The 18661-nt window shown below is 35.2% G+C and overlaps 1 protein-coding gene and 1 pseudogene across 2 annotated transcripts in view; one reads left to right on the plus strand and one right to left on the minus strand.

The window, feature by feature from the left end:
- Positions 1 to 15078, minus strand: part of LINGO2 (leucine rich repeat and Ig domain containing 2) — a 688323-nt gene extending 673245 nt beyond the window's left edge. For both annotated transcript variants that reach the window (XM_032860337.1, XM_032860336.1), the window contains exon 1: positions 15013 to 15078. The gene's annotated coding sequence lies outside the window, so the exon portion shown is untranslated. The remainder of the gene's footprint in view (positions 1 to 15012) is intronic.
- LOC116869303 lies at positions 4015 to 4851 on the plus strand (annotated as a pseudogene).
- Positions 15079 to 18661: the final 3583 nt, after the last annotated feature.

Below are 18661 nucleotides of genomic sequence, written 5' to 3' on the forward strand. Positions count from 1 at the left end.
CATTGACAAATCCAATGTTGTGAAGCTTTTATGTTTTCTTTGAGTTTTATAGTTTTAGCTCTTATATTTAGGTCTTTGGTCCATACAAATTTTTTTTTTTTTTTGCATATGGTGTAAGATCAGAATCCCACCACATTCTTTTGCATATGGATATCCAGTTTTCCAAAGATCATTAGTTGAAAAGGGTATATTTCCCCAGAGAATGGTCATGGCACTCTTGTCGAAAAGCATTAGACCGTATGTGTGGGCTTCTTTCTGGACTCTCCATTCTAGTCTACTGGTCTACATGTCACTTTATACTAATACCACACTGTTTTGATTGCTGTAGCATTATAATAAATTCTGAAATCAGGAAGAATGAGACTTCCTATTTTTTTTTTTTCAAAACTATTTTGACTATTCATCGTCCCTTGGGATTCCACATTAATTTTAGGATATATTTTTCTATTTTTGCAAAATCATTGTTGATAGGTATTTCACAGAAATTGTAAACTTACTTGAGTAGTACTGATATCTAAATAATATAACATAGGAGCACCTGGGTGGCTCAGTCATTAAGCATCTGCCTTCGGCTCAGGTCATGATGCCAGAGTCCTGGGATCGAGCCTCACATCAGGCTCCCTGCTCAGAGGGAAGCCTGCTTCTTCCCTCCCACTCCCCCAGTTTGTGTTCCCTCTCTTGCTGTCTCTCTCTCTCTGTCAAATAAACAAAATCTTTAAAAAATAAAATACAACATAACATGAACAAAGAATTTCCATTTGTTTGTATATTGCTTAATCTTTTTCAGCAATATCTTCTAGTTTTCCAGGTACAAGTCCTTTGTCTCCTTGATTAAGTTTATGACTGAGTATTTTATTCTTTTTGATAATATTATAAATGAAATTGTTTTTATTTTTATTTTTTAATTTTTTTTAAAGATCTTATTTATTTATTTGATAGAGAGAGATCACAAATAGGCAGAGAGACAGGCAGAGAGAGAGAGGAGGAAGCAGGCTCCCCGCTGAGCAGAGAGCCCAATGTGGGACTCGATCCCAGGACCCTGAGATCATGATCTGAGCCGAAGGCAGAGGCTTAACCCACTGAGCCACCCAGGCGCCCTGAAATTGCTTTTAAATTACCTTTTCTGATTATTCATTGTCAGTGTATAGAAATGCAACCGATTTTTTTTAAAGATTTTATTTATTTATATGACAGAAGAGATTACATGTAGGCAGAAAGGCAGGCAGAGAGAGAGGAAGGGAAGCCGGCTCCCTGGTGAGCAGAGAGCCCTATGCGGGGCTCGATCCCAGAACGCTGGGATCATGACCTGAGCCGAAGGCAGAGGCTTTAACCCACTGAGCCACCCAGGCACCCCACAACTGATTTTTTAATGTGGATTGTATCCTGCAACTTTGCTGAATTTACTTATTAGCTCTAACAGGTGTGTGTATGTGTGCATCATCTTTAGAAATGTTTATATATAAGATCATGTAATCTGTAAACAAATATAATTTTACTCTTATTTTTCCAATTTGAATATGCTTATTTTTCTCACCTAACTGCGCTGGCTAGGATGTATAGTATAATGTTGAATTGAAGTGGAAAAGCTTGTCATCCTTGTCTTGTTCCTGACATTAAAGAAAAGCTTTCAATCGTTCATCACTGTAGGATGTTAACATGGGTTTTTCATTTTGGCTTTTATTCTACTAAGGTAGTGTCCTTCTATTTCTAGTTTATTGAATGTTTACATCATGGAAGAGTATTTAATTTTGTCAAATTTCTGTGTCAATTGAGATGATCATGTACTCTTTTTCCTTCATTTTCTTCATCTATTACATTGATTGATTTTCGTATGTTGAACCATCCTTGCATTCCAGAAATAAATCCTAGCTGGTCATAGTGTACAATCCTATAATCATACTACTGAATTCAGTTTGCTGGTATTTTCTTGAGAGCTTTTGCAACAATATCCATTAGAGGTATTGGTCTGCAGTTTTCTTTTTCTGCAGTGCCTTTGACTTTGCTATTAAGGTAATTCTGACTTTGTAAGATGAATTTGGAAGTTTCTTCCTTTTTAACTTTTTGGAAGAGTCTGGGAAGCATTAGTGTTCATTCTTTCTTAAATGTTTGCTGGAATACACCAGCAAAGCCATCTAGTCCTGGACTTTTCTTTTTCAGCGTGAGGGTTTGATTAATGATTCAGTCTTTTAAGGTCTATACAGATTTTTAAAAATTTCTTTATGATTTAGTCTTGGTAGGTTGTGTGTTTCTAATTTGTCTATTTCATCAAGTTTGTGCAATTTCCTGTCATACAATTTTCATAGTACTCTCTTATAGTCCTTTTCATTTCTATAAAATTGGTAACAATGTCCTTCTTTCATTTCTGAATTTAGTTATTTACATCCTCTCTCCTTTTTTCTTAGTGTAGCTGACAGTTTGTCAATTTTTTCCATCTTTCCAAAGAACCCATTCTTGGTTTTGTTCATTTGCTCTGTTTTGCTTATATTTGCTCTAATCTTTATTATTTCCTTCCTTTTGCTAGCTTTGGTTTCATCTTCTTTTTCTTCTTTAAGATGTAAAGCTAGATTATTGATTTGAGATATTCTTTCTTAATGACAGTATTTGTAGCTATAAAGTTCACTGTTAGCACAGTTTTTACTGTGTTCAGTAAATTTTGGTCTGCTGTGTTTTAATTTTCACTTGTCTTGGGATATTTTCTAATATCCCTTGTGATTTCTTTTTTGACCCATTGGTTGTTTAAAAGAATTTCATTTAATTTCTACATATTTGTGGGTTTTCCAGTTTTCATTCTGCTATTGATATCTAGCCTAATTCCATTGGGATTGGGAAAGATACTTTGCATTATTTTAATATTTAAAAATTTATCAAATTTATTTTGTGACCTAACATATGTTCTATTCTGGAGAATGTCCCATGTGAAAAATATGTATTTTCCTAATGTTGGGTGAAGTGTTCTGTACATTTATATTAAATCCAATTGGACTATAGTGTTATTCAAGTCCCCTGTTTCCTTACTGATCTTCTCTCTCATTTTTTATTCATTATTGAAAGTACGGTATTCATGTCCCCTAAAATTATTGTAGAGCTCTCTATTTCTCACTTCAATTATGTCAATGTTTGCTTCAGATGTTTAGGAACTCTGATGTTTGCTACACATTATCTTTATACTTATTATAACTTATTGGTGAATTGACCTTTTTATAAATCTATAATGTCCTTCTTCCTCTCTCTTAACAATTTTTACTTATAGTCTATTTTGTCTGATACATCATCCATTTTGTCTACTCCCTTTTGGTTACTATTTGCATGGAATATCTTTGACTTTTAATCTACACATATCCTCAAATCTAAAGTGTGTTTCTTGTACACAACATTATAGTTGGGAGGATCCTGTTTTTTGTTTTGTTTTGTTTTTATCCAATTTGCCAGTATATGTCTTTTGATTGAGGACTTCACTCCACAGATCTGTTGTTTCTAGCCACTACATTTTAGAGTAATCACAGCAATGGATAAAAACCACAATTCATGTATATTAATTACTAATATCAAATCTATATTTATATGATTTTTAGAGTTATACTGTGGTTATGAATATTATGATCTTGTTTTTAGAAAAAATATAAAGTATTTCATGATTCAGAGACATTATGACTCAAGTTATCCTTAAATGTTTCAGAAAGAGACAGATGACAAAGGAAATGTGGTAAAATGTTAATAGCTGGAAAAATCTCGATGAAGGTACATGAAAATCCTTTTACTATTCTTGGGATCTTGCTGTATGTCTAAAATTATGTCACAACTTAAACCAATTAAAGAAAACCAAATTCAAAGACCAAAAATTAGGAACACATTAGAACCCAAATATGAATAGAGCTTGAAAGCTCACTTACCTTCTGGATTCCAGAAAGAAAGGAAAAAGAAAAACGAGTAAAGGAAATATATAAATAAATAATAGCTAAGAATTTTCCAGAATTGATAGAAGACACCAACATAAAAATTAAATAACCTGGCCTCTTTTTCGTGGCGCCTCGGAGGTGGTAGGCTGCTTCAGGATGAAGCTGAACATCTCTTTCCCAGCTACTGGCTGCCAGAAACTCATTGAAGTGGACGATGAACGCAAACTTCGTACCTTTTATGAGAAGCGTATGGCCACAGAAGTTGATGCTGACGCCCTCGATGAAGAATGGAAGGGTTATGTGGTCCAAATCAGTGGTGGCAATGACAAACAAGGCTTCCCCATGAAGCAGGGTGTCTTGACCCATGGCCGTGTCTGCCTGCTGCTGAGTAAGGGGCATTCCTGCTACAGACCAAGGAGGACAGGAGAGAGAAAGCGCAAATCTGTTTGGGGTTGCATCGTGGATGCCAATCTCAGTGTTCTCAACTTGGTCATTGTAAAAGAAAGGAGAGAAGGATATTCCTGGACTCACTGATACTACTGTGCCTTGATGCCTGGGGCCCAAAAGAGCCAGCAGAATCCGCAAACTCTTCAATCTCTCTAAAGAAGATGACGTCCGCCAGTATGTTGTGAGAAAGCCCTTAAACAAAGAAGGTAAGAAACCTAGAACCAAAGCGCCCAAGATACAGCGTCTTGTTACTCCACGTGTCCTCCAACACAAACGTTGGCGTATTGCTTTGAAGAAACAGCGCACTAAGAAAAACAAGGAAGAGGCTGCAGAATATGCTAAACTTTTGGCCAAGAGAATGAAGGAGGCCAAAGAAAAACGCCAGGAACAGATTGCCAAGAGACGGAGGCTGTCCTCTCTGAGAGCTTCTACCTCTAAGTCTGAGTCCAGTCAAAAATGAGATTTTCTAAGAGTGACAAATAAATAAGATCAGACATTAAAAAAAAAATTAAATAACCTAAGATCAAAATAAAATAAGATCAAATAAATATGAAAAACTTGATATCTGGATATACCACAGTAAGATTACAAAGGCAACAGAGAAAAAGAAAAAGTATTAAATGCTGTAGAGAAGAAGGACTGATCATCTTCATGGAGAGCAATCAGGTGGACAACTGACTTCTGAACAGCAACAATGTGCACTAGAAGGCCAGTATAATAATAGACAGAATGTGCTAAAGTAAAATAACTATCAACCTAGAATTATATATTCTTTCAGTGATAAGAAAAAGAAAGACATTTATGGACAAAGAAAAACTAAGCATTTATTACCAATAGATAATTACTAAATGATATCTTAGATGTAGTTCTTCAGGCAGAAGAAAAAGATCTCAGATGAAAAATCTCATATTCAAGAAGGAATGGTAAGCAAACACACTGAGCAGTATTGTTATTTATCTATATGAAACAAAAATAAAATTGCCATTTGGGTTAAATATTGCAACAGAAGTAAAATGTATGAAAATTACTATAAAATTAAAGGAAGCTGGATGTACTTGTTATTCCAAGCTCTTATATTGTTCAGAAGGAGAGTAAAGATTGAACTTCACACTTTAGTGAGTTTTCCTGCACATAATTACATTTCTAAGATAATCATTATAGACTAGAAAAGAGAATAGAAGTATTAAACTAATAGAGGGAAAGATAAATGAGAATAATCAATTCAAAATAATTGGGAAATAGATCAAGAAACACAAGAATGGATAGACAAATAACAAATTTAAAATAATGTTGAAGACTCAAAGAAAATATATTAGCATCATAATCAGTGTAAATATTCTAGATACTTCAACTAAAGTACAAAATTTGAAATGGTAGCTAACTCTAGTAATAAGCAGTATGATTCCACTTACATAAAATTTAAAAAAATCAGATATGTACCCCATAAAAATGTAAAATGGTAGAAATATGTCTCAAAACTATAATGAAAAGCAAAAGGATGATAAACAAAATTCAGAAGACAGGTTATCTCTGAGGGTACAAGGAAAGAGATCAGATTAAAGAAGGATGTATGGGTTACGTCAATATATGTTAATGTTTTTCTTACACTGAATGGTGTGCAAAATGCTATGCATTTTGTAGTCTATTTTACAACTCATACATATTTTAAATACTTTCCATCTCTGTTCAATAAAACAAGTAAAAAAGAAACATCTGAAATAAAAGATTTTTTTAGGATTTTATTCATTCGAGAGAGAAAGAGAGAGAGAGAAATCATGAACAGGGGTGGAGGGAGAGGGAGAAGCAGACTCCCTGCTGAGCAAGAAGCCCAATGCGGGGCTCAACCCCAGGACCCTGAGATCGTGACCTGAGCTCAAGGCAGATGCTTAACCCACTGAGCCACCCAGGCCCTGAAATAAAAGATTTTGAATGGATGTGGAATATATTGTACTACTGTTGTGATGCTAAGTTGTGCTGTCACATTGAGAAGCACTGTTTTGATTGGGGAACCAGCTTGATTAGGTAACAGTGCAAAAACTAAACCTAGGTCAGTTCTATAGGACATTAAACTCTGTCCGGTAGCTAAATGTGATAGATTGCAAAATTGTCCTATTTTCTCTCTCCTTCGTATATCCACTCCCTTTGTAGTGTTACCTCATCACTACTCTTGTCAAGGGGTAGAATCTATTTGTCCACTCCTTTTTATCAAGTTGGCCTTGTGACTCGCTTTGGCCAGCAAAATAAGGTAAAAGCCAGCATTGGGCCAATTCTAAGCATTGGCTTCAATGCTTCCATTCTTTGTCTTGAAACTGACATCTGCTGTGTAACTTTGCTCAAGCTAATCAATTGTATGATACAGACATATGGCCCAATCACTCTTGGTGCCTCAGTCACAAAATTGCAAAATAAGTGAGTCAGAGGACTAAGTTATGCTGCTTGTTCATGGAAAATATGCCATCCTCATGAGTATGTTGATGACTTTGTTAAAAATACCTTTTGCCACCTCTGTCACTCCTGGCCTATTCGCAGCTGACCTCATACGTATGAGCAAGCTCAGCTGAAATCAATCAAACTTAGGATCACCAAAACTGCCCACTGACCTGGAGACCTGTGAAAAATAATCAAATGATTGTTGTGTTAGGCAAGTAAGTTTTGGAATAGTTTATTACTCAGGGAGAAAAAAAAAACTCAGTCATGCAATCATTAAAGTACATATTAATTATAAGTAAACTTGACTCTACAATTCTACAAACACCATTATCTTTCCTTCCTATGTTTTTCTCTGAAAGTACTCATAAAACATGTTCACATGGTTCTAATTTTTTAAGTCCATGAAATACTTGGTAGCCATGAATATTCCTACTGTGTATAAAATGTTCTTATTTTGGAACATTTGAGTCAAGAAACTCTTCAAAGATGATACAGTCTGAGAAGATAGATTTTCAATTTGCTATTTCAAAAAAGTAAGTGGGATGACGTTTCTTAAGATAAAATAGAAAAACTCAAGGGAAAAAAACACAGGTATGAAACTGAAATATGCTGATCTCCCATCTCTTAATTTATGCCACTGTGAAAACCCTGCGGTATTGTGGAGCCACAGTATTCATGAGAACAAGAGAACAGGGGTGGCAGAAGGTATTTTTAACAAAGTCATCTAGGCACTCATGAGGATGGCATATTTTCCATGAACAAGCAGCATAACTTAGTCCTCTGCTTTAACACCACACACAGCATAATGGAAATGGCACTTTTGTAATACTGATGCTCCCACAGGGAGCTCAACAGTGAACCAGGAAAAGATCACAGGCTCTGACAGCTGATTGGTGAATTAATTAGGTGCTGCACTTTTTTAATGCTATTGTAAATCACATGTGCAGCATGAATTCAAAGTCATAAAAAGATTCCAAGGATGCAAGTGTCACACAACGGTAGGGCAAAATGTAATCAGAGTCCAGAGGGAGACCCAATGCAAATAGGTTTACCAGAGACCTGCTGAGATTAATCTTACTTATCTCCCTTTCTGAAGGGAAATTTTAGATGGGGTGGCAAAAGTATTTAAGCTCCAAGCAAAAGAAATTGATGCCTTTTTTATCATTTCCTCTCAAGTTTTCTTTATAGAGGCTTGACTTCATATTTAAAAACTTTTTAGCCATCTGTGAACTATTCCTCCTCATGGAACCTATCAAGTGATAGGATATTTTGAAGAGAGATCACAGAAAGGACCATTTTCCACTCTTCAATGACTGGGTCATTTTTACTGGTGCTTATGGGCTCTCAAAAATTCTTCTGTGGCAGGCCTTAGTTGCTAAGTATATCTTGTTATATAACATATTGTATTTATGAGTTGTGTGATCCTGGGGATGTTATTAAACCCCTCAGCTCTAGTTTCTCCATCTGCAAAAAGGAGCTAATAAAATTCATTTCATTGGGATATTATGGAAATTAAATATTATAAAGGGCTTACAACAGTGCCTGGTTCATGCATCACAAGTGCTACAAAAGTTGTTGCATAAATGTTAATACAAAAATGATGTCATCGTATTTCCACTGAGATCCATCACCACTGAAACTACTGATCCCTCAGTAGACAAAGCTTTCAATCTCTAACATTCTGAATGAAAATGGGCCTTTCTCAGAAAAATGAGGTCTTCATATAGTTGAAGTACAAAAATACTAATAGAGCTTTATGTATACAGGATTGAAATATAGGGGTTCTGAGATTCACTATTTTTTTTTCCTGTTATTTTCTGTAACCTGGGAAGATGAGGAACTAAACAAAGGACAGACAATGTATCTGTCAGATTGAAAAAAGGAACTAAGATTCATTTCAAGCCTCCCTCTTGGTGACAAACAGATCCTGCTGCAGGCATGGTGAGCTCCAGGTGGGTTTTGATTAGCTATCCCTCATGCCTGTGGCAGTGGCTTGCAGCAAATGCCAAGCCGATTCAATGTACATATTAATAATATTTTAACCTCTTTCAATAAAACAGTGATCACTGAAATTACATATGAGCATAGAAAGAACACACAAAAAATGTTAAAAGTTTATTCTTCATGTTAGTTCCCTTCCCTTCCCCTATCTGCTATGCACTGAAGATAACTGTTGAGTCATGAAATAATCAACTACCATGTGCACAGGATGCATGATGACAAGGATAGGGTTGACAGAAGCACAAAAAAGTGGACGAGGATCCCTGGCAGAATCAACCTGAGATTCTATCTGAACTGGTAAGTGTAAGGATGCCTGGGGTATTTAAGTCCCTTACTCAGAGTGACAAGACTGTGATATCCACTGATGCAAACAGGCAATCAACAGGTAATATGAAATATTTGTTAAATAGGAATAAGAAATTATTTGTACTGGAAAAGTGTATTGCAGCCTGTTTCATTCTTAAAAGGACTTGGGATAGCTAACTAAGTTGCTTTGGTTGAGATCAAAATAAATGAGAAAAAAATGTAAAATCAAAAAGATAAAATAATGCCAGGGATAATGTTAGTACCTACTTGACATCAATTAGTTATGTATGGGAGAATCCAGATCTGTTAGTCTCCCTTCTCAGAAAACAGGGCTGCTCTTTGTGTCACTCCTAAAGAGCTACCTGTAAGGAACAAAAGTAAAGGAGGGCAAAATTCCTCTTTCTTATTAATAGTGTTTGGGACCTAACTGTCCGTATGGAGAACTATGGTCACTGGACTGGAACCAGGACCTGAACTAGAAGACTGAGAGATCTCTGCTACCTAACTCCAAATTTAAGCCCAAATCATCCATTTTACTTTGATCAGATTGGATGTTTTCAAGGAAAATAATAGGTCAGAGGGAACTACCTAGGGGGTAAGCCCTGGGTCAGCTTAGCACTGGCAATAAGATAAAAAGGAGAAGGGGGAAAAAAAAAAGGAGAATGGGGCGTTAGTAAGAAAGATGGCTGAGCTCCTCCATGTAGAAGGATTTCAGCCTTCCAGTTTGAAAGGAAGAGAAGGTAGACTGGTTCCTATCTGCATAAATATTCATTGGATGACTATCCCATAACCTCATGGAGTCTCTCCCACCAAAGGATTATCTCCTCTTCCTGAGAATTCAATCTTCCTCCTCTCTGAAAGCTCTTCCTACAGACATCACTCAGGTCCCTCCTTAAAATGTCACCTCCATTGGTAAAGTCTTTCCTGACAACACAAATCCAAGTAGATCCCCAGGCTCTCAACTTATTTTAGCACTTCTTATTACTGGATACTTTCTTTTACATACTTTTATTGTTAATGGACTCTATAGTACATGCCACCCATTAAAACATAAGTTCAATGACAATAAGGATCTCCTCTATATCATCTCCTCATATACATGTGAGTAATATATGAACATAATAGGTGCTCCACAAATGTTTACTGAATGGACACACGCACGAATATGTGTTTTGATGGGTCCAGAAAGGTGGTGGAAAAAGCACTACTTTTGGGAAATCTCTTTTGGTACTAATTATAGCTAACACTTGCCAAGAATGGGTATTAATATATGAAGTGTTATCTTTTCTCAATCTTCATAACACTGCCGTAATATAAACCCTGGAAAGAAAACTGGGGTCGCAACCTGATCAAATCTACCCTAGAGCCAAATAAAAGATGAGATCCTGTGCCTCAATGAATCCCATAGCAGCCATGTTTCACTAGATATATGCCACTGGATTCTGTTTACTCACCAGAACATGTGCAACAGATTTGGTTTTGAACTTCCTAGAAGCCTACACACATCTGCAAATAAATCTATTACGTGGTCTACTGGAGTAATATCTAAAAGTAATTTTCTGAGAGAAGCCTGTATTTGGAGTACTTAGACTGGACGTACGTCCCATAATCTTCCTAATGGAGAAACTTCATAAAGGATGAAGAAAAGCACACCATGAATGACATTACCACTGTAAATGTAAGCATGAGTTTCTAGCATCTGTAACACAAATCAGTGTAAGTCGATTGCATTGATTCAAGCTGTGGTTCAGTGAAAGCACTTCTACAGAGTAAATACAAAGATTTTAATAGTCTTGTTTACTCCATTGATAAAACTGAAGCTTACTGATGAATGAAAAAGATTCATGTCATTTGGGAAATCTTCCCTCACTATATATTTTGCCACTATGTTGCTGATTGATATTGGTTGGCAGAATTATGATGTATGGTGAGTAACAGACCAGACATTTTGGTATTACTAATTAAGGACATATCCATGGGTTTTAAAACATGCATAATTTTGGCATCTTCTCAGGAGCCAAGACACCTAGCCAGAACACTTACCTGAACCAGCTAACATGCCTATACAGACAAGTACAAAAGGGTATAACTTTAGCTAACATCTAGACTTCTTCAGAAAACAACAACAACAGCAATAACAACGTTAGTTTTATCTAATATGTGAACAGAAGTTTAACTGAATGGCTAATACCTAGTCATAATCCCAAATCATTAACAATAATAAATAAAATACCCTTAAAATATTTAACTTTTGCTGTAAAATGTGCTTCTAGGTAACTACATAATTGTTGGGGTCTAATTCAAGGTCAGTGAATTGGAAAAACATGAAGTTTGTAATGGTTGATTTTAAGCCATTCATTCTTACCATGATTAGTACATAAGCATCGATGACAGTATCACACCACAAGCAGTAGTTTCACATTCTCTTTTTACAGGCTAGTGAACTAAGCCCCAGAGACCTCATGTAAATTAGCAAAGTGACAGAGGCAGTGAGTGAGAACCTAGGAACACTGTACACGTGCCTAAGACTGTAACCACTAAGAACATTCTGCCACGCTATTTGCAACTTCCATCAGATAGATGAAATGCATAGATTTTTGGAGCTAGTAAGGATCTTGGGTCATTTGCTTAGCTTTCTTATTTTATAGCTGAACTAAAACAGAGTAAACTGTTGACTTCAAATCTATATCCTACTTAGTGGTAGAATTAAAATAGAACCATTCCAGCATTTTTCTAAATAAAATTTCTTTACACATAAAAATCATCTTAAATTAAGAAAACACAGGAAATTAAGAAAGTATCACTTAGTATTAAATACTGATGATGTATGTAAAGGATATTTCTCCACACAAAAGATCATCAAAAAATGACAGAATAATGAAAGAAATGCAAACTGTTCATCTTTCCTAAACACTGATTAGTACCTGAATCCCCAGTGAGAAGCAGCTGATCAGTCAGCCATCTTCAGGTGACATCTCTAGAAGCCGGACTGTTAACCCTGTTTACCGCAGCCCATTCTGTTTGGGGAAAAATTCTATTTTTTTTAACAGCTTTGTTTATTTTGTTTATTTAAATGAATTCCATTTAATATTATTTTAAAATTTTTTCACACATTGGGTCACAGTAGACCCAAATGTCTCAGGACCTCCTTCAGAGTCATAGCTAGAAATACTAATTTCCTTTCCATCTGACACTGATTCAAATTATTTCCAGAAAATTATCATCTCTAAAACTTATTGTCTTTTCTTCTCAAAACGAGGTATACATAATTCCTCCAAACTTTTCGACTCTCTCATTATCAGGATTGCTCTGGGCAATTACCCTCAGTTCATCAATAACCTTATTCAAGTTTGGACTCGGGTCACAGTGTTTTAGGGGTGTTCTACTCAGAGTGCTGACCTCGTTTATAGCATTCTCCCTATTCCATACACCTATTATAATGTCATTCACATTCTTTCTTTTATCAGACGTAGAGTTCAGTAATTCATCAGTTGCGTATAACACCCAGTGCTCATCATGTCCCATGTCCTCCTTAATGCCCATCACCCAATTACCAATCCCCCCACCCACCTCCCCTCCAGCAACCCCAGTTTGTTTCCAATAGTTGAGAGTCTCTCATGGTTTTTCTCCCTCTGTGTCATCCACATTCTAATTACACACTGCCATCACACTGGTAACACTTAACTTCTAAATCTGTGTCTATGGCTTTTTTTTGAACAACAAAAATGTCTCTATTATCCTTTCAATTGACCTGGCTCTTTACTAATACTCATTTAAAAAAAAATATATACATTCTGATGGCTTTAGAATGGAGAAAATAAATTTTAAAACCTCACCAAAGATTTAGAGGAAATAAACAATAACAACTAAAAAATAGGTAAATAGCTCAGTATCTGTGGGGGGCAGGGCAACATTAAACCTGTCTTTGTCACTTTAGATGAAGACTTGACTGTGAGCACTGGAGAAGGAGCCAGTAGGAGTGGGGGCAGTGGGAGAGGGGACTGAAAATGGAAGTAAAAATGAACTTTATTCTTAAAACAAGAACTTAGAGGAAATAGGATCTGTCCTTTCATTCTGTTTCTATTTCATACTTTAAATTTTTGTTAAAATGAAAGTTTCCATATGGCTTTGATGTTTCTTAAAATTCCCATCAAAATCAAATAAAATATTAAGTTTTAAAATAACCTCTACTAAAAAAAAATAACCTCCACTCATTTAATAAATTAGTAGTGTGTGTAACATTTTTTGCTGATAAAAATAAAATCAGTCTCTACCATCTGGGTACATCTGAAGATAACCAGTGTTCTCTGGGTTCACAATCGGGTAGATTATAGAACTTCCCATAAATTCAAGTGGAAAATATAGGTTAATTTATCAGGATTACTTAAACTGGCTAAAATAACTATGAATAAGTATACTAAGAAATATTCAAAGAAGCAATTATAATTCACAGTGCCCTCAAATCACATTACATTTATATTTTAAGTACCATTGAATGTTCTTTTTGATTGGAAGAGCCCTGTGAATGATAGACACTTCTGTGCTGAGCAAATGAGCAGTTTCTCCTAATTCTCTTTACACGACTGTCTGCTCCTTCCCTATTTTCTCATCTAAGTCAACATAATGGAGGGCCTCATAAAATGTGAGCCATATGCCTCATTATGCAGTTCATGATTTAAATTTGGTCAATGATACCTTTATTATTTAAAAAAAATCTCACCAATTCAGTATAGTTTGTGCCTATTCAATTTTTCTTCCATTTATCATTGAAATATACTTCTTTTTTCATTTAAATCTATATTTCTGTTCCTAGAAAGTGTCAGTTTCCTTGGGGCCCAAAACAGCATCTCAGATGTGTGTGTGTGTGTGTGTGTGTGTGTGTCCACCATTAACACTTGGGTAGACTGTTCATAAACAAAGGCATTCTTTCCTTGCCATCACTGTTGTCTGATAGATTTGTGAAGGAGTGACAGAAGCAGGCCTATTTCTTTTCTAGGACACCCATTTTTTCCACTTCTGGTCTTCATGAGGTCATATGCAAACAGCCCCATATGTCTCCCTATAGTTGCATTAAATAAGGGCTTTTTTAACAGACACTAGCCAAGACTTATCTTTAATTCCTCTCTCTGTAATGTTAGGTGGTGAACAGAAAGTAACAATTGCCAATATCTCAATTTACAATCTGACAACAACAACAACAACAAAATTAAAAACTAATAAAAAATCAAATTTTGTTGTGATGCTTGATCAATGATCACCAGCAGAGAGAGAGGAAGTAGAAAAACTAGTAAATCTTTGCAAGGAAAAGAAAGTCACCTACACCACACAGAGAAAGGCCCCTAAAAAGCTATGAAGTAGTTTCTATTATTTCAGGTATATATTTTTTTAAATACAGAATGTGTAAATGTTATACCTGACAAAACTAAAGAAAAAAAAAAAGCCCAGAAATAACTCTCTTTCCACTTCAAATTAATAGTGATACAATATATATATATATCATTACATATAATGATATATATATATATATATCATTATCCATGTCATAAGTGTTCATAAAGAAAATATGTTTAGCCATTATGCTTCATGTATAAATTTGAACTAGAACACTGAACTATGTTACCATAGTATTTAAAAGGACAAAAATCACTTTAAGCAAATAAAAATGGTATACAGAGTATTGTAAACATATCACATATAACATAGATAATAGTTTTACAGAGAAAAATATATAAGCCTAACAGTGGATTGTTAATATGCCTTTACTTCCCCCAGTCACTTTGGAGCTCACAAACCAGGAGAACTACTTAATTAAATGCATGATTAAATAAAACAAAACTAATTTCCTTCTTATTATAAAGAAAATAAGTCTGAAGACACAAAATGGTAATTCATTTCATCCTGAAAATATAATTAAAATAAATTAAGTATTTACCTCATATGATTAAAAATCCGCCGGACACTTCAGAAGCATAAACAGCACATGATACAGCGACACAGCTTTCCTATTGTACTCTTCAGTTTCTAGAAACATAAGGAAGGTGAAAGAGTGCATTTAGAGAAATATATGCCTTGGTAAAATGATGCTGATCAGCTACAAAATGTTTATAATCACTCCACAATGCCTTTTAAAAAGTACCTCCCTACATATTCTTGTTATCATAGCATTAAATGCACAATATAGTGATGAAAATTATGTCATCTGGAACTTCCAAGATACAAAAAGACTCCACATCATAAAACAACACACACACACACACAACAATCACTCAATTGCACACTATTTTACTGGGAGAAGCTGTAGTACTATGAAAGGTAAAATATTTGTAATTTAAATGTTTTCTTATTATGTACACATTACCAACATAAATTTTTCTAGTCATAACACTGAGTTTTAAGTAGTAGTGGGTGTCAGCTCCATTGTTTGGTTTTATTCCACTGACTTTTTAACTAGACTTTAGCAAGTATTCTTATGTTTCATAATTTTCCTGGAAAAGATTCACAGAATGTGAGAAATGACTGTCATTCGTTTGATAAGTTGATAAGCAATATGTAGGCATTTAAGTGAATTCTGCTTCCAGGTAATATACACTATAGACAGTAAAAATATAATAACTCAACCTTTCATAACCTGTTTCAATTATTTGTACATGAAACTTTTTAATCGCATTTTCTCCCATCTACCTGCTAAAAGAGAAATAAAGTTATAGGCAAAATATATAGGTACTTTGTTGCTGTCCAATGTTACATGTCCATTTTGCCATACACAAACACATACTATTTAGGTACAACAGGAACTGTATTACATTCCTCTCCTACAACTCCTTCACAATAAGTCTCATTCATGTACTGTTAAATTCAGGCACAAAGCTCAACGAATCAGCACCATGGACATCTGCCCTCTACCCTCCAAACTCTTTCTGAAAACCTCTAATCCAGTAGGTGACAAAGAGTATTGGGGTAGGAACAGAGATGGTGGGGAAATGGTGCTCCTAACTGAGAAGTATAATTTTGTCAAGGTACCTGGTAGAAGGTTAGAACAGAAAAAAATGAGCATCTTCTTAAATCCATTGCAAGAGTGACCGAAAGAACCTTTAATTAATTAAGGGCTGAATTCATTTTCCTAAAGGCTACTTATTATTGGAAACTAAACATACATATTTATTATCTATAGATATAAATATGTATATATTTACATAAATACATATTTCTGTTTAACATAGATGGGTAGATAGGAGAATACATAAATGACAGATAAAACGGATCCCTCACTATGTACTTCTTTGTCTCTTTTGTTAGTTATTGGATATTCAGAACTCACTTTGAAGATGTTTTTCCAGCCAAATAAATTCTGTATACTGAATAATATGTCCCATTAAATTCTAGAAAGATATTGGTATCTACATTTACATTAGGGAGAAACAAACTGTAAAGCAAAGTTTTAACCACTTTTGGCAGGAAAGAGAGTATTCTAAAGTTCAGAATAGTGGGATACTACTAGCCAGAGAAGGAAATACCAGGAATTGCTGCACAACATTTTACGAGCTTCTAGACATTCTGCAGAACTATCCTACTTTCCAGAGAACACATTAACTAATCCAATACCTCATCATCTTCCAACTCTGTATTCACAGCTGTTTGTCTTGTTTTCATTTTGTTATTTATAATTCTACAGTAAATCACCCTAAACTTGTATTGAAGGCTCACTGTGACAAGTGCTCTTAGAGGTGCTTCCATATGCCCATCTCATTTAATCAACAAGACACATACAGCATCACAATTTGCGGAGAGTAGCCACTGTCTTACACACCGTATGTCTTGACATAAAAATCCTAAGTCAGAAGTTGCCTGTTCCATAAAATAATGTGCTCTTTCCAACTAATAATAATTTTTTGAAGATTTATTTATTTATTTGGGAGAAAGAGAGAGAGAGATCAGGAGTCGAGGAAGGGCCGGAGAAAGAGCAAGAGGGAGAGAATCTCAAGCAGGCTCCCCACATTCTGTACCTAATGGTAACATGTAAGAGAAGGCAAGCCTGGGTCTTCTTCTGTAATCCCAGATCATTGGACTCATTTATCTTAACCTGGGGAGATCCTTTATACCACAGTGATTTGGAAAACAGAAAAAGGGTTATTAGTAATAGAATATACTTTTCAGAGAAAGAAAAGGGGGAACATATTAAATCAGTGTCCTAAGAACTGGTGGTTGTGGCTCTGCTGAGCTAGGGACAAAATTCAAAACAAAGAATTTGAGAACTATACAACCTTAACATTTTGATTGAGGCACACAATTTGAGATTAGTGATAGTGTCTAGAACATGAAAAATGAGGACTTGATGAATGTGTATTTTCAAGCATTTAGTAGACAAAAGAAAGCCCATTTGTGTATAAAATAAAAACAGCCCATATGCTTAGGACATTCAATAAAAACCATACATAAAGCAGGCAGGGTACTTGGAAAAACAAAAAACAAAAAAAAAAAACCAACCCTGAGAGCCAACATGGAAATAATTCACAAAATACACACAAAATTTTTGATGTTAAGTCTACAAAAATTACATCACTCTCCTGCCACCACCAAGATCATGTGATTAATTACTGATGGAAATAAAACTATATTCCAGGTCTTCTGGCTTCTAAGTCCATTCCCTCTTCCCTACATGATATTGCCTCCCTCGTTTCTAGTGTCTTTCTAGGATGAGATGATTATATACTGCAGCTGAATCACAAACAGGTATGCTGTACTGGTCCAGTAATGACTCCAAGTGCAGCACTAGGTTGATGTGGGGATCAGAGCACGAGGCACTTACCCCAGTCCCTAGAATTCAGTGAGGGATTGAAGGGCAGCCCTTGCTGCTATTACTGTCTACAAAATGAGAGAACATCTTACTCAGAGGAGCACAGGATAGTGAGGGGAAAAAAATGTTAAAGAGGCTCAAAGGACATGCTGAAGCAATAATATCAGAGGGATTAATATCGTTAAGATACAACCAGGGCAGATTCAATGCCTATTCAAACAAGTGACTTTAACTTCAAGGTTAGATACATGCAAATGTAATTTGTAAAAGAATAATGGTTGTTTTATTTACTTCTTGAGATGAGTATAATAATCTCCAAGGATAAGCTATATTTTAAATTGATTCAAACAGGGATAAGCAAACCCCTTAGGTTTATGGTGGTGCTCTAGAGAGTATCTGGAAACAAAAAATTAAAAAAAAAAATAAGTCTTCCTGGACCTTAGGTGTTATTTTAGAGAGAAAATAAATACTTACACTGTGAGCATTTCTAGGAATAAATACCCTCTAGTTATGAATTTACATTTCTAGGGGGAAAGAGTTTGAAAATCCTTGCTTTAAGTGAAAGAAGAGACATTTTTACCATTGTTTCCTCTCCCACAAGATTTTCTAGTGATGGCCTTATTTTTATCTCTAACTGGGAGAAATGGGAGACTTTTTCAGAGGAAATATATAGTATATGGTATCTCCTCCTAAAAGGAAAGTAAACCTGACTTACTGAATTTTCTTATTTGTAATTATTAATACTTAGTATACAACAGTCTTTCAGCTCCATACAACTTAATTATTG

This window comes from Lontra canadensis, unplaced genomic scaffold, assembly GCF_010015895.1.
Source record: "Lontra canadensis isolate GAN:19392208 unplaced genomic scaffold, GSC_riverotter_1.0 scaffold19, whole genome shotgun sequence".
NCBI lineage: Eukaryota > Metazoa > Chordata > Mammalia > Carnivora > Mustelidae > Lontra > Lontra canadensis.